Genomic DNA, 15,168 nt, shown 5'->3' on the forward strand with positions numbered 1-15,168 from the left:
TGCTTTAATCATTCCTTTTCTAAGCTGAAGAAAATGTTACATTTAAATATAGTTACATAGCAAATGTACAGTCAGTCAAAAATGTTTACTGAGTGTGTACTGGGTGTTAACTACGATTAACATATGGTTCGTGCCTGGCAAGAGTTCAGAATCGAGAAAACATACAGAGATACCAACAGATCATCACAAGGCCAAGTGATAGGTCTTCAAACAAAACAAAAGCACGGTTCAGTGGGTGTGATGAACAGGACCCAAGGAGTTGGGATCTTAGAGGAAGTTACATTTGATCTGCTCCCGAAGGACCGGTAAGAACTTCCCAGGCAGAGAAGGAGAGCAAAGGGATTCCCAGCAGGGATTAAAAAAACAAAACAAAACACCAGTCATGAAGCAGGTGCCATGCTTGTGAGGCAGAGAAGGTACTGGTCTAGTCAAAACTCAGAAGAGGAAGAAAGGTCCCACTCACTCAGTCTCACTTACACTACTACTACACAGGAGAGATGAGGATGGTCTCAGTCCAAGTCAAAACTCAGTGACAGCAAGAGGAAAAGTAATAAAAGCAAGTGATCACAGGGCCCAACAAATAACAAAGGTAAAAGGAGAAATGCTTAACTTCTGTAAAGATAAAAGTAAATTGCTGCTGTGGCTCTAACAAATTTTATTCCCATTTCACTGTGGCAAAAGGCAATTTTCCATGTAAGGCTGGTTTGGAGGGTTTCAGAAAGTAATTGGTTACTTTTCAATTCTAGAGATGATGAGTAGAAACATTTCTCAGTTAGGTATTACCCTGCCATATTGTGTGAAGAAAAGGACCAAAAAGCTTTTCATGATTCTATTACAAATCCTGTGTCAGCAAGATTTCAGTCTGGCTGGGAAGCAAAGATTGTGTTCCTGCTAGATCTATGTATGATTGAGTACTGAATAATCATAATTTATGATCAGTGATAGCCCAGTGATTTAGCATCAGTAGGAGAACATGGCGAAGAGCCAATGCCCAAACCTAACAGAGCAACAGAAACAGTCTTTCTGATATCTTACATGCCTTCAACCATTTGGCATGTCTTTCATAAATGATCTTGTAAACTTAACTATTAAAACTTGAAAGACAATGAGATACCACTATATACCTACTACAATGGCTTAAATTAAATGGCTTAAATTAAACCATTAATTTAATTTAATTTAATACCACTATACATTTACTACAGTGGCTTAAATTAAATACATATATGACAATACCAAATGCTGATGAGGATACAAAGAGGCTAGATCACTTATATATTGCTGGCGGGAATTCTACTTTTGGAAAAAAGTTTTACAGTTTCTTATAAAGGTAAACTTACATGTAGCTTACCCTAGAGACATGAAAGCCTATATCTACACAAAGATATACATATGAATGCTTATAACAGCTTAATTCACAATGCTAAAAGCCAAAAGCAACCCAAAGTGTTCATCAACTGGTGAATAGATAAATTATGTTATATCCACATAGCAAAAAAAAAAAAAAAAAGCGAGCGAGAGAGAAAATTACATTATATCTACATGGCAACAAAAAAGAAAAGACAAATCTCAAAAGCATTATGCTAAAAGAAGAAAGTCAGACCCAAGAGACTGTATACTGAATAATTCAATTAATACATTATTACAAAAAAGGGGAAAAAAAACCACCCATAGAAACAGAGATCAGACCAATGGCTTTTGGTAGCTGGTCAGGAAAAGGGATTTACTAAAAAGATTCATGAGAAATTATCTCATATTGTGATTTCTGTGGTAGTTACATGACTACATAAACTTGACAAAATTCATTGAGCTATATACCTAAAAAAGAGGAATTTTACTATGTGTAAATTATATCTCAAGAAAGAGAAAAATTAGCTTGTATATTTAAGATAGGGGAAAAAATGAGATATGATGGGCATTATCTTGAATTTTCATTGGAGTATTGGTTTGACCATTTCCAGTTCTGAAAGTTTTTGACCATTAGTTAGACTTCAGTTGACCATAACATATATCATAAAGATCACATTCAATGGTAGTCTTGAACGTTTAATAGCCATTTGTAGCAAATTTTGAGAGAATTTATTCCTCCTAACTATGGCATCCTTTGTAAACAAATTTCTCTAATGTGCAGCTAGGGAGGTCCTAGTTAGGTACCATCTTTGAAGAGATTAAGCATATTGTCACTTAAATCATTTTCAGTGTTTTACGGTCTAGATGAGTAATTCCATTGATTGTACAGTTTATATAGATTAAAAGAGCAAAAAAAGAGAACACTTGGGAATATTAATACAGTGGTAGCCAAATAAATTGTGTATCTTGAGTACTGCATTTTATGAAGAAGTCCTGAGTACCACAGAAGGAAATACAGAGAGGTATCTTCTACTACTTTTTTTTCTGCAACAGTTCTTTGTATTTGTTAGAACATTGACAGAGACAAGTCTCAAAACATAAAGCCAAAATTAATTCATCAGTGCAGCCAGTACTTCCCTTTGAAAATAGGTTTCTTATCTTTCTTGTTTTGATAGTCCTGGTGTTGAGATGTAATACTCCTGAGGTGTTTCTTCAACAGAGAAGGCCTTGCTTCGTTTATGAAAAGCTAATCTAAGTTAATTAATTGCTCATCTTTGGGGATAGAAAACAAAATCAGTGGGTCATGAGAAAACAAAATCAGTGGGTCATGAGAAGCACAATGAAGGAGTAGCACTTGGACCAATTCTCTGCAGCGACATTGAGGCTTGTCAGGAGACATCTGGCACTAGGTTTACAAGCAAGTATTCATCAAGTGAGAGGCAGGGAGAAAATTAACCTTAAAATCCATGTAGCAGGGGCGCCTGGGCGGCTCAGTGGGTTAAGCCTCTGCCTTCAGCTCAGGTTATGATCCCAGGATCCTGGGATCGAGCCCCACATCGGGCTCTCTGCTCAGTGGGGGAGCCTGCTTGCTCCTCTCTCTCTGCCTGCCTCTCTGCCTACTTGTGATCTGTCAAATAAATAAATAAAATCTTTAAAAAAAATCCATGTAGCATTGGAATTATAAAGCAGCCTTACATAGGCAAGTTTTCCATTAAACTATGTGCTGTGAATGTACATGTGAACTGCTGGTTATAATATGACTTTGTATCAGAGTCTCTCACCCAGTGTTCCCCGCAGTAGCGCTTTTATGAGATGCGCATGCGCACACCCAGGAGTGCCCCGCGTGCGGTGCAGCAGGGAGACCACTCCCGGCCAACGCAGGCACCGGGGCTCAGCGGGCGTGAAGTACAGCTTTACCAAAGAGCAGAGATTTTGATGTTTACCAACATTGTGATTGGTTCTCCCAAGAGTTTCAGTATGCTACTGGGAGTCACGGCCAATCACTTTAAAGTGACTTTATCTGGGTATTTCCGTCTTTTTACACTGCCTTCCTTTTGATTGCCTTGTTAATTTGATCCCAGATACTGAATCAGTTGACAAATTAATGGGCTTTTCTATAAAAATGAGAATTCTCTATTCTGCCTCTCATTTTTGACACACACACATGCACATACTTAGCTTGGGGTCCCAAGGACTTTGCATTTTTCACAAAAATCTTCTCCCTGACTGAAATTGTTTAAAGGAGCTAATATTGGGACACTTTGTTTAGGTATTTGCCATTAAAACTGTCATTTGTTTAAATTTCAATTTTTAAAGTCTTGAAAGGTTACTTACAAAGTTTCTTATCATTTGACCCATAGCCAGTGAGCCAGTGGTCTCCAGAAGTCTGTATATTTGTCAGGTACAGTTTGGATTTGTCCTCAGACCCTGGAAAATGTTAATATCCCTCAATGACAGAATTAATAATAATAGCTCATCTTGACCAGGTGCCAGGCCCTGTCACTTTACTTGCATTAAATTATTTGAACTTCACAAAAAATCCAGAGAAGTAGGCATAATTGCTATAACAGTAAAAAATGACGTCAAACATTCTTTCTGCATTCATAACCCTGTCTTCACCATTTGGGTGAGCAATCACACTTATCCCATGTTAGACAATGAGAAAGAAAGACTGTCAAATAAAAATTTGAAACACAGAATTTACAGGATTTCCTGGCAAGGAAGGTCTGCATTACCCAGGTACAAGCAGTCCTCTCAGCAAGCAGCAAGTGAAAGGACCAGATTGAGAGCCAAAAGAGGAAGGCAGTATGCTGAGCCCAGGCTTCTGCATTGTGGATTGTTTCCATCCCTTCTTTGCAAATGGCCATTTGCTGGTTTTACATCACTGATACGGAGAAGCCAGGTTTCCAAACAAGTCTAAGATGAGTTATGAAAGATGCCAGTGGGCCTACGGTCATCCAACAAACATGCTGGGTGCATGTGCTTAAGCTGTGGCTAGATTTCTATTTCACATCCAGCAGATACTGTGCAGTAACATACCATCTGTATATTGTGGTAGGACTAGAGTCAAGGTGGAATGAAGTGGATGTGAATCAGATGTTTCCTCAGTTCTCTATTCTCTGAGGCGACGGGTACACTCACTATGGAAAGGACTGCACAAGATCAACTCCGGTAATTTCTAACTTGCTTAAAAGCTTTATATTCGGAAACTCTTCTGCAAACAGTGGCCCCAAGACTTCAATAGGAGGCACAGTAAACTGAAGGGAAATGTGTCCTTGTGCCTAGTAGGATTTTAACAACATGGGAGCCTGGCATGGCCATACCACCACTCAAGAAAAAGGGGGAAAAGCACAAAACAAAAACATGATAGCTTATCCGGACTACCTGAGCCAGGTGCACCTTTGGCTCTTCTGTCACTTCAAATTCCCACTATTTTGTGTTATCTTCCTGCTTAGTTAACAGCAGGACAAAGAGTAGAAGAATAGGCCAGCAGCTGGTGTAGTTCCTGTAAAATGTCATCCCAAGTACCATGTTTCACGTCAAACACGAACTTGGACGAGATACACGCAGGCATTACTCCAGTCCTCTCCGTCATTGCCAGCAGAATGCCACAACAGCAGCAAATCTATGAGACATGAGCACAAGTACATCTGGTTGGATGCGGAGAAAAACCTTACTCACAACAGAGATAAGAAACTGTTAGGTAGCTTTTTTCTCTACTCCCCCAATTTCTCCCTCGGATCGTTCTTTTGTATAAAGCAATTGCTTCCTGAGTCTCCCTTTAAAAAACTGATATTCCTGGAAAGAATAAACATCTGGCCATTTTAACTCCTGGCTTCAAACTTTCTAATAGGACCCTTTGTCAAATGCCACATTTCATAAAGGATTTACTGAAAAAGAAAGTGGTCTAAATACATACAAACAGCAACAATGACGACAATGTGCATTTATAGACCTTCTAGGATGGTAAATAATGGTTCACACTGAAATATTCTCTGGTTGCTATGACTTGTGTGATTTTAGAACCTGGAAGACATAGAATAATTCAAAATAACACAACACCTAATTACCAGACACTATCCAAATGTAGAGGAACAATAGAAAACTATCAGTTAGGCAAGATGCTAGGGAATCTGAAGTTGGGTCAATGTCCCAGGGTTCCTGTCTCTGAAAACCAGTCAGTCCACGATGCAAAATGAGGAACAGATAGCAAAGACACATTTTCATCCACACCCATGTTATTGAAATAGCTTGGGTATAACCAGTACAGCTGATCAGGCACCATCAAGAGAGATTTGATTCAACCAGCAGCCAAGGGTTTAGAATTTTACCTAATTATCTCTATTCACAATTTTTCTCATAGGATTCTTGGTTCACCTGTCACTATATATTTTCAGCTGTTTGATTAGTAGAGATTCGCTATTCCAGTTGTTTTGCAGGAAACAAACATAGCAAAACTTTAGTCTCTGTACCCTGAGAATTTATTCTCTAGACACAGAAGAATGTTTCAATAGAAAGTAAATTACAAAGAATATATATAAAGCTACATGACAGCAACCATAAACTACTATCTTAAAAAAAACAAACTGAGGGTTGCTGGGGGGAGGGGGTTTGGGAGAAGGGGGTGGGATTATGGACATTGGGGAGGGTATGTGCTTTGGTGAGTGCTGTGAAGTGTGTAAACCTGGTGATTCACAGACCTGTACCCCTGGGGATAAAAATATATGTTTATAAAAAATAAAAAATTATATAAAAATGGAAAAAAAAACCACACACTAGCTGAATATTTAAAAACAATCAACTTAGGACAGATGTAATAAGAAAAGATTTCCTGAAGGGAGACTGTTTATGACACATTTTAAAAGGGACTTTACAGACATGGATTTTAAGAGAGAAGAGGAGAAGGTACCAGCAATGATAGAGATACTGTACTGTGTCAAGTGGGAAAATTTTGTAATGGAGAAATAAAAGTGGATCTAACCAAACCAGAAAATATAGCAAGCCCTGCAGAGGAAAATGCTAAAATGTAGAATCTGCAATTCAGTTAGAGTTTTGCATGTTGGGTAGTTCTTATACTTAAAACATGACTTCTCTTCAGTAGAAAGTCCTATTCTAAAATTTTGTGTAAAAAATTTTTTAAAATTTAAAAAATAAATTTTGTTTATAGCTTTAGACATTTTATAGCATTTATTTTCTCTCTAAGAAAAAGTAACAGGGGTGCCTGTGTGGCTCAGTCATTAAGTGTCTGCCTTTGGCTCAGGTTTTGATCCCAAGGTCCTGGGACTGAGTTCCACGTCAGGCTCCCTGCTTAGCAGGAGGCTGTCTCCTTTCTCTCCCATTCTCCCTGCTTGTGTTCCCTCCCTCACTCTGTCTCTCTCAGTCAAGTAAATAAATAAAATCTTAAAAAAAAAAAAAGTAACAATTGTTCGTGGTAGAAAATGGGAAAAATATGATAAAGTACAAAGAAGAGTTTTAAAATCTCCCATAATACCCCTATTTAGACATAAACATTGTTAACACTTACAGTCTTTCAATAGTTTTACTCTGTGTGTGGTTTATATCATATGCTTTATTATATGGAAAACTGGAAATATACTGGATATTACTGGATATTACTGTATATTACTGGAAATATAGTTTTATATATTTTTTCCACTTCTAATATTGTAAAATTAAGATCGGTCTTATGTGATATTATTTCTGGGACTTTTTCTATTGCTCCAAAATTACATGATTTTTTTTTTTTTTTTTTAGTTTCAATTATTTTTGACAAGTAGGACCAATTGCAAATAAAACCTGGAGTTATGTGTTCTGAAAGAAATAATCCTTAGCTGAATGAATCTCTTAGCTTGATATTAACACATTTTGGTTTCCTAGACTAAAATATTCAGAGTTGACTACACGAGAAAAAATTTCATACACCCTGATTCTGTAGAATATAAGGGACTAAACCTTACTATTTGTTCCAAATTTCTTCTGGGCTTTTAGTGTATGTTCCTATTTCCCTTTGGGAACCAGAAATCTTGTCTTCAAATTAATGAGGAAATACTTTTCTTTACAATGTCAATATCATTATCAAATCATATTTATGAATGAATGGGTAAAACTAAGGGCATAACATCCTCAGTGGGCCCACTGGTTCAGAATGTTTTATTGTACTACCCTTCCATCCCTCCCAAAGTCCAGCAAGCCCTCCCTTTCCAAAATCAGCTTATCCTACTCAGGCGCAAAGGCAGTGAGTAGTTCATTGTTACTACATCTCCATGGTGCATATTAAATTCAAAAGAGAGATATAAAAAGCACTATTATGTTAAATGTGGCTATTCAAGATGACAATTCTTTTTATTCCTGAAAATAAAATTATTTATCTATCATCTATCTATCTCTCCATTATGCATTTGAGTCTATTATTGGAAATTTCTATCTATAGTTTGCTTTCTTCAGTATTCATCATAGTAACAGACATCAGAAAGTATCTTTTAACTTAGTAGTGAATGTTCCACAAATGAAGAAATGTAACACAGGGGACTGTTTCCCTATTAACTGATGAAGCTTTCTTCTGGGAATGCTCATGTGCCCACCAGCTACGATTCGGTGTCATAAGCAGATAAGTTTTTTATCTTGTTTTCCCTCTATTTCTGAAAATTTAAGGAAATTTATGGAAATGAAACATTTCAACGATTATGAAAGTAAGTCCAGGCAAGAAGGTATCTATGCTGGTTGATACCTGGAACTGTTTACCTTTCTCTATCATATAGAGTAGAGAGACCCTCCCAAAGCCTAGTGGCTAGAAATGTTCAATGTAAAACTGGCAATCTTGACTGACTTATGACTCAATTTTTTTTTAATGAGAAAGTGTATAAAACATATTACTTAGGTTTGGCCACTTGCAAAAATATTATAAGACAAAATATTTTCAGAACTAACAAAAACGCTTGCACATTACTCTATTAGACACTGCAAAGGGAAATTTTCAGAGACGGGCCATTTCCTTTTGTACATAGCAACATGTGTTTCTTCTCTGCAGATAGGGAAAAACAAATCAGATTTTTCTCAACTTCCTGGGCCTTGAGAACTAGTTCAGCTGGACCTATGCCAGTAGAACAAAAGGATTCACTTAAATGCAAAAGAGTCACAGAATTTCAGGAGAAAACAAAAATAATCCCTGAGGTGAACCCTACCTATTGTAGAACATACTGGTAATTTTTTTTTTTAAGATTTTATTTATTTATTTGTCAGAGAGAGAGCGAGCGAGAGCGAACACAGGCAGGCAGAGTGGAAGGCAGAGTCAGAGGGAGAAGCAGGCTCCCTGTGGAGCAAGGATCCCGATGTGGGACTCGATCCCAGGACACTGGGATCATGACCTGAGCCGAAGGCAGCTGCTTAACCAACTGAGCCACCCAGGCATCCCCATACTGGTAAATTTTTAAAATGGGAACAAGAGGTCAATTTTCTTCTCCATGCTTTCTTCCTTATATTTCTTTAAACCACTAAGTGAGTGAGTAGTGAAATAAATGAAAAAAAAAATGAAACTATACAAATGAAAAAAATGAAAAATGAAATGAAATGAAAAAAAAAATAAGATTCAACTCAAGTCGATGCATGGCTATACAGCAAGAATTGCCCCTGTTTTTTATAAGTTATAACTACTTGAACACTTTATAGACCAAAACATTATAAAGCCTGAGTCACCGTGAGTTGATTCAGTAAAATGAGTACTTTAATAGAATAAAACTTACAATAAAAATAATAATAATGTGTAAGTATATGATAATAAGGCCTAAGCTTAAGGACTACACATATTCTAAATACTATTTAGCACGGTCAAATTAAGCGCTTTTGGTTTTCTCCTATAGAAGAAAAAACTGGATGAAACTCCTGAAGAGTTAATGGATCCATAACACAAGGGAACATAAAGAATGTGGTCTCCCCACCTTTGGGAAATGGGACTCCAGGATATAAATGATGTAGCGCTAAGAACCACAGATTTTCTCACACCCCACCATCATCTTCCCTCAGGGTTGCCTTGTTGCCCACATCCTGGAGGCACCACTAATATTATATTCCATGGAAATGGTGACCACCGGAATTGTGCTACACAACAGAGATGTTTCTTACCCAAAGAAAAATGTCAAGAGGGGTGGGCTACTATACACTTCAATCTTTATTCAAACATATATTTAACAACCATTTGTGGAGAATTGCTATCAGTTGAGATTCTTTTACTCAAGATGTCAGAGTCAATTCAACCTAACCATAAAAAAGAGGAATTTATTGCTTCTTGTAAATGAAGAGTCCAGGGGTATACTGGCTTTAGGCAAGTAGATAGTATCCTCGGAATCCTGTGTGTCTCTCTCCATTCCTTAGCTCCTCCCTGTTGACTGTTCTTTGACAGTACTTTGTAAATTGTTTAGAGCTGTACAAGCTACTAAAAAACAAGTCTTTCTGTTAATAATCAGTTTCTCCTGCCTTTACTAATTCCAAAGGCAACAGAATTATCTTTTGAGGACAATTAGCCTATTAGTCAGTGAACAAATATATAATTTGAGAAATAAAAGTGACCACACCCTTCAATGAAATAGACAATTGGATCTGAATCAGAATTGCTGGGATGGAGATTGAATGCGTACATTTTTAACAGCTGTCTATGTAATATGTTGCATACGACCACTGGTCTGCACATTCAACAGACAACACCAAGAACTAGTTTGCCTACATTTGTAAAATGTCTAAAGGAATTCAATAGTTATTGTAATGTTAAAATGTATCTAGGGGCATCTGGGTGGCTCAGTCGGTCAAAGTGGCTGCCTTCGGTTCAGGTTATGATACCAGGGTCCTGGGATCGAACCCCTCATTGGGCTCTCCGCTCAGCTCAGAGCCTGCTTCTCCCTCTCCCTCTGCTGGCCTCTCTGCCTACTTATGTTCTGTCTGTCAAATAAATAAAATCTTTTTAAAAAAATTAAAATGTATCTACATTATACTATTGCCAAGTTTTTTTTTTTTTTTTTATCTGTGACAGTCTTAAGAATGCCAGGTTTTCTAAAACAGCCAGGACCCATAGAAATAGCTCAGCTTTTCCTAAACTTAATTCTCTCTGCTTATTCACACCTTCAGATAATTTTTATTCACATATAGTTTTAGGGCAAAATTTGCGTGAAACTTGAAACCCCAGTATGAATTGCCATAAGTGTGTTGGCATAATATCCTTTCCCCGCCAATATTTAGTTATTTATTTATTTAGAGAGAGAGTGCTTGCTTGCAAGGGTGCACAAGCTGGGGGAAGGGAAGAGGGAGAGGGAGATAAGCAGACCTTCTGCTGAGCCAGGAGCCCATAGTGGGGCTAGATCTCAAGACCCTGAGATCATGACGTGAGCTGAAACCAAGAGTTGGACACTTAACTGACTGAGTCACCCAGGTGCCGCAATTGAAAGATATTCCTGCAAAGTAACTAGTAGTACTCTTCAAGTGCCAGGGTCATGAAAGACAAAGGAACTTGAGGAAACATGAAAACTAAATGAAATATGAGAGGCTGGACCAGAAAAAGGATGTCAGTTGGACAAGTGGAGAAATTACAACAAAGTCTGTACTGTGGTGAATAATATTATATCAATATTCATTTCCTGGCTTAGATTACTGTATCGTGGCTATGGTTATGTAGAATGCTAACATTAGGGAAAGCTAGGTATATGGGAATTCTCTGGATGAATTTTGAAACTAAAAGTCTAAAATTATTTCAGAATAGGGTAGAAAAAGTAAAATAAAAGTTTCATTTTTTTCTTTTTAAAAATTTAAATCCTATTATTTAACATATAATGTATTATTAGTTTCAGAGGTAGAGGTCAGTAATTCATCAATCTTATATAATACCAGGTGCTCATCACATCATGTGCCCTCCTAAATGTCCATCATCCAGTTACCCCAACCCTCTCCCTTCCAGCAACCCTCAGTTTGTTTCCTGTGATTAAGAATCTCTTATGGTTTGTTTCCCTCTCTGATTTTGTCTTGTTTTATTTTTTCCTCTCTTCCCCTGTGATCTTCTGTTTTGTTTCTTAAATTCCACATATAAATGAGATAATGTGATAATTATTTTTCTCTGATTGACTTATTTTGCTTAGCACAATACCCTCTAGTTCCATCCACATCATTGCAAATGGCAAGATTTCATTTTTTGATAGTTGAGTAGTATTCCTTCATATGTATCTATATACCACATCTTCTTCATCCCATCTGCTGATGGACAGCTGGGCTCTTTCCATATTTTCCATAGTTTGGCTATTGTGGACATTGCTGCTATAAATATTGGGATGCAACTGCCCCTGCAGATCATTACATTTGTGTCTTTGGGGTAAATACCCAGTAGTATCATTGCTGGGTCATAGGGTAGCTCTATTTTCAATTTTATAGGAACCTTCATACTATTTCCAGAGGGGCTGTGCCAACCTGTATTCCCACCAACAGTGTAAGGGGATTCCCCTTTCTCCACATCCTCACCAACATCTGTTGATTCCTGACTTGTTAATTTTAACCATTCTGACTGATGTAAGTGGTATCTCATTGTGATTTTGATTTGTATTTCCCTGATGAAAAGTGATGTTCAGCACTTTTTCATGTATCTGCTGTCCATTCATATGTCTTCTTTAGAGAAATGACTATTCGTGTCTTCTGTCCATTTCTTGATTGGATTATTTGTTCTTTGGGTGTTGAGTTTGAGAAGTTCATTAGAGATTTTGGATACTAGTCCTTTATTGGCTAAGATATTTGCAAATATCTTCTTCCCTTCTGTCGATTATCTTTTGGTTTTGTCCACTGTTTCCTTTGCTGTGCAAAAGCTTTTATCTTGATGAAGTCCCAATAGTTCATTTTTGCCTTTGTTTCTCTTCCCTTTGGAAACATGTATAGCAAGAAGGTGCTGGAGCCAAGGTCATAGAGGTTGCCGCCTGTTTCCCCTTTAGGATTTGGATGGATTCTTATTTCACATTTAGGTTTTTCCATCCATTTTGAGTCTATTTTTGTGTATGGTGTAAGGAAATGTTCCAGTTTCATTTTTCTGTATGTGGCTGTCCAGTTTTCCCAACACCATTTGTTGAAGAGATTGTCCTTTTTCCATTGGCTATTCTTTCCTGCTTTGTTGAAGATTAGTGGACCACAGAGCTGAGGATCCATTTCTGAGTTCCACTGATCTGTTCCATTATCTATGTGTCTGTTTTTGTGCCAGTACCATACTGTCTTGATGATTACAGCTTTGTAATAGAGCTTTAAAGTTTGAAATTGTAATGCCACCAGCTTTGGTTTTCCTTTTCAACATTCCTTTAGTTATTTGGGGTCTTTTCTGGTTCCATACAAATTTTAGGATTATTTGTTTCAGCTCTGTGAAAATAGTTGATGGTGTTTTGATAGGAATTGTGTTGAATGTATAGATTGCTCTAGGTACCATAGATATTTTAACAATATTTGTTCTTCTAATCCATGAGCATAAAATATTTTTCCATTTCTTTGTGTCTTCCTCAATTCCCTTCATGAATGTTCTATAGTTTTCTGAGTACAGATCTTTTGCCTTTTTTGGTTAGGTTTATTCCTAGGTATCTTATGGTTTTGGGTGCAGTTGTAAATGGGATCGACTCCTTAACTCCTCTTTCTTCCGTCTCACTGTTGGTGTATAGAAATGCAACTGATTTATGTGCACTCATTTTATATCCTGCCACTTTGATGAATTCTGGCAGTTTTGGGTTGGTCTTTTGGGTTTTCCACATAGCATCATGTCATCTGTGAAGAGTGAGAGTTGAGTTCTTCTTTGCTAATTCAGATACCTTTATTTCTTTTTGATTGCTGAAGCTAGGCCTTCTGGTATTATGTTGAACCACAGTGGTGAGAGTAGACATTCCTGCTGTGTTCCTGACCTTAGGGGAAAAGCTCTCAATTTTTCACCATCGAGAATGATATTCACTCTATGAATAATTTTAATCAAGAAAGGATGGTGCACTTTGTTAAATGCTTTTTGTTCATCTATTGAGAGGATCATATGGTTCTTGTCCTTTCTTTTATTAATGTAGTATATCACATTGATTGATTTGCAGATGTTGAACCATCCTTGAAGTCCAGGAATAAATCCCACTTGGTTGTAGTGGAAATAATCATTTTAATATACTGTTGGATCCTATTGGCTAGTATCTTGGTGAGAATTTTTGCATCTATGTTCCTCAGGGGTATTGGTCAGTAATTCTCCCATTTGGTGGGGTCTTTGTCTGGTTTGGGTATCAAGGTAATGCTGGTCTCATAGAAAAAGTTTGGAAATTTTCCTTCTATTTCTATTTTTTGAAAGGGCCTCTGAAGAATAAGTATTCATTCTTCTTTAAATGTTTGATAGAGTTCCCCTGAGAAGCCATCTGGCCCTAGGCTCTTGTTTCTTGGGAGATTTTTGATTACTGCTTCAATTTCCTTGATAGTTATGGGTCTGTTCAGGTTTTCTATTTCTTCCTGGTTTGGTAGTTTATACCTCTCTAGGAATGCATCCATTTCTTCCAGATTGCCTTATTTTTTGTCATATAGTTGGTCATAATATGTTCTTATAATTTGATTTCTTTGGTGTTGGTTGTGATCACTCCTGTTTCATTCATGATTTTATTTATTTGGGTCCTTTCTCTTTTCTTCTCGATAAGTCTATCCAGGGGTTTATCAATCTTATTAATTCTTTCAAAGAACCAGATCCTAGTTTCATTAATCTGTTCTACTATTCTCTTTGTTTCTATTTCATTGATTTCTGCTTTAATCTTTATTAATTCTCTTCTCCTGCTGGGTTTATGCTTTATTTACTGTTATTTCTCCAGCTCCTTTAGGTGTCATGTTAGGTTGTATATTTGAGACCTTTCTTGTTTATTCTGAAAGGCTTGTGTTGCTATGTATTTCCTTCTTAGGACCACCTCTGCTGCATCCCAAAGATTTTGAATAGTTGTATTTTCATTCTTCATTTGTTTCCATGAATTTTTTAAATTCTTCTTTAATTTCCTGGTTGACCCATTCATTCTTTAGAAGGATGTTCTTCAGCCTCCATGTATTTCAGTTCTTTTCAAATTTCCTCTTGTGACTGAATTCAAGTTTCAAAGCATTGTGGTCTGAAAATATGCAAGGGATAATCCCAATCTTTTGGTACCAGTTGAAACTTGGTTTGTGACCCAGTATGTGATTTTTCTGGACAATGTGTCATGTGCAGTTGAGAAGAGTATGTATACTGTTGCTTTAGGATGGAATACTCCAAATATAACTGTTAAATCCAGCTGGTCAAGTGTGTCATCAAACCTCTTCTTTCCTTGTTGATCTTCTGCTTAGATGATCTGTCCATTGCAGTGAGGGAGGTGTTAAAGTCCCTTACTATTACAAAAATATGGAATACTTCATGAATTTGTACATCATCTTTGCACAAGGGCCATGCTAATCTTCTCTCTACCATTCCAATTTTAGTATATGTGCTGCCAAAGTTAGCACAGCATCATATATTTGAGATACTAACATATATTCATTTTTTCCTCCTTGTATTTCCTCCATCCCTTCCCCTCATTCAAACAAAGAAGATGCCTGAGAGGAGAGGTAAAACAGGGTAAAAGCCAGAAAAGTCTAACAGTCTTTCTGGCTATGGTTTTCAAGTGCCTAAGAGCTTAAATGGACAATATCTGGCATAGAGACAGAATACTCAGAAGAAATTAAGAAATATTCCATATTTATCACTTCCACCTACCACCTTTGCCACCCATACATGTGGACTAGAAATAGATTTCCTAATTAGTGATAATAGAGATTTTGGAAGGTCCTATACAGAAGATCCTA

General features: G+C 37.1%; 1 non-coding gene across 1 annotated transcript; it reads right to left on the reverse strand.

Annotated features, from left to right (window-relative positions):
- Window positions 1–14,722: 14,722 nt before the first annotated feature.
- On the reverse strand, window positions 14,723–14,829 carry LOC123390462. Its single transcript, XR_006605051.1, has one exon. It is a non-coding gene; the product is annotated as a U6 spliceosomal RNA (small nuclear RNA).
- Between the last annotated feature and the right edge of the window lie 339 nt (window positions 14,830–15,168).

The sequence above is a fragment of the Mustela putorius genome, unplaced genomic scaffold (genome assembly GCF_011764305.1).
Source record: "Mustela putorius furo isolate JIRA1106 unplaced genomic scaffold, ASM1176430v1.1 tig00537350_pilon_pilon_pilon, whole genome shotgun sequence".
NCBI lineage: Eukaryota > Metazoa > Chordata > Mammalia > Carnivora > Mustelidae > Mustela > Mustela putorius.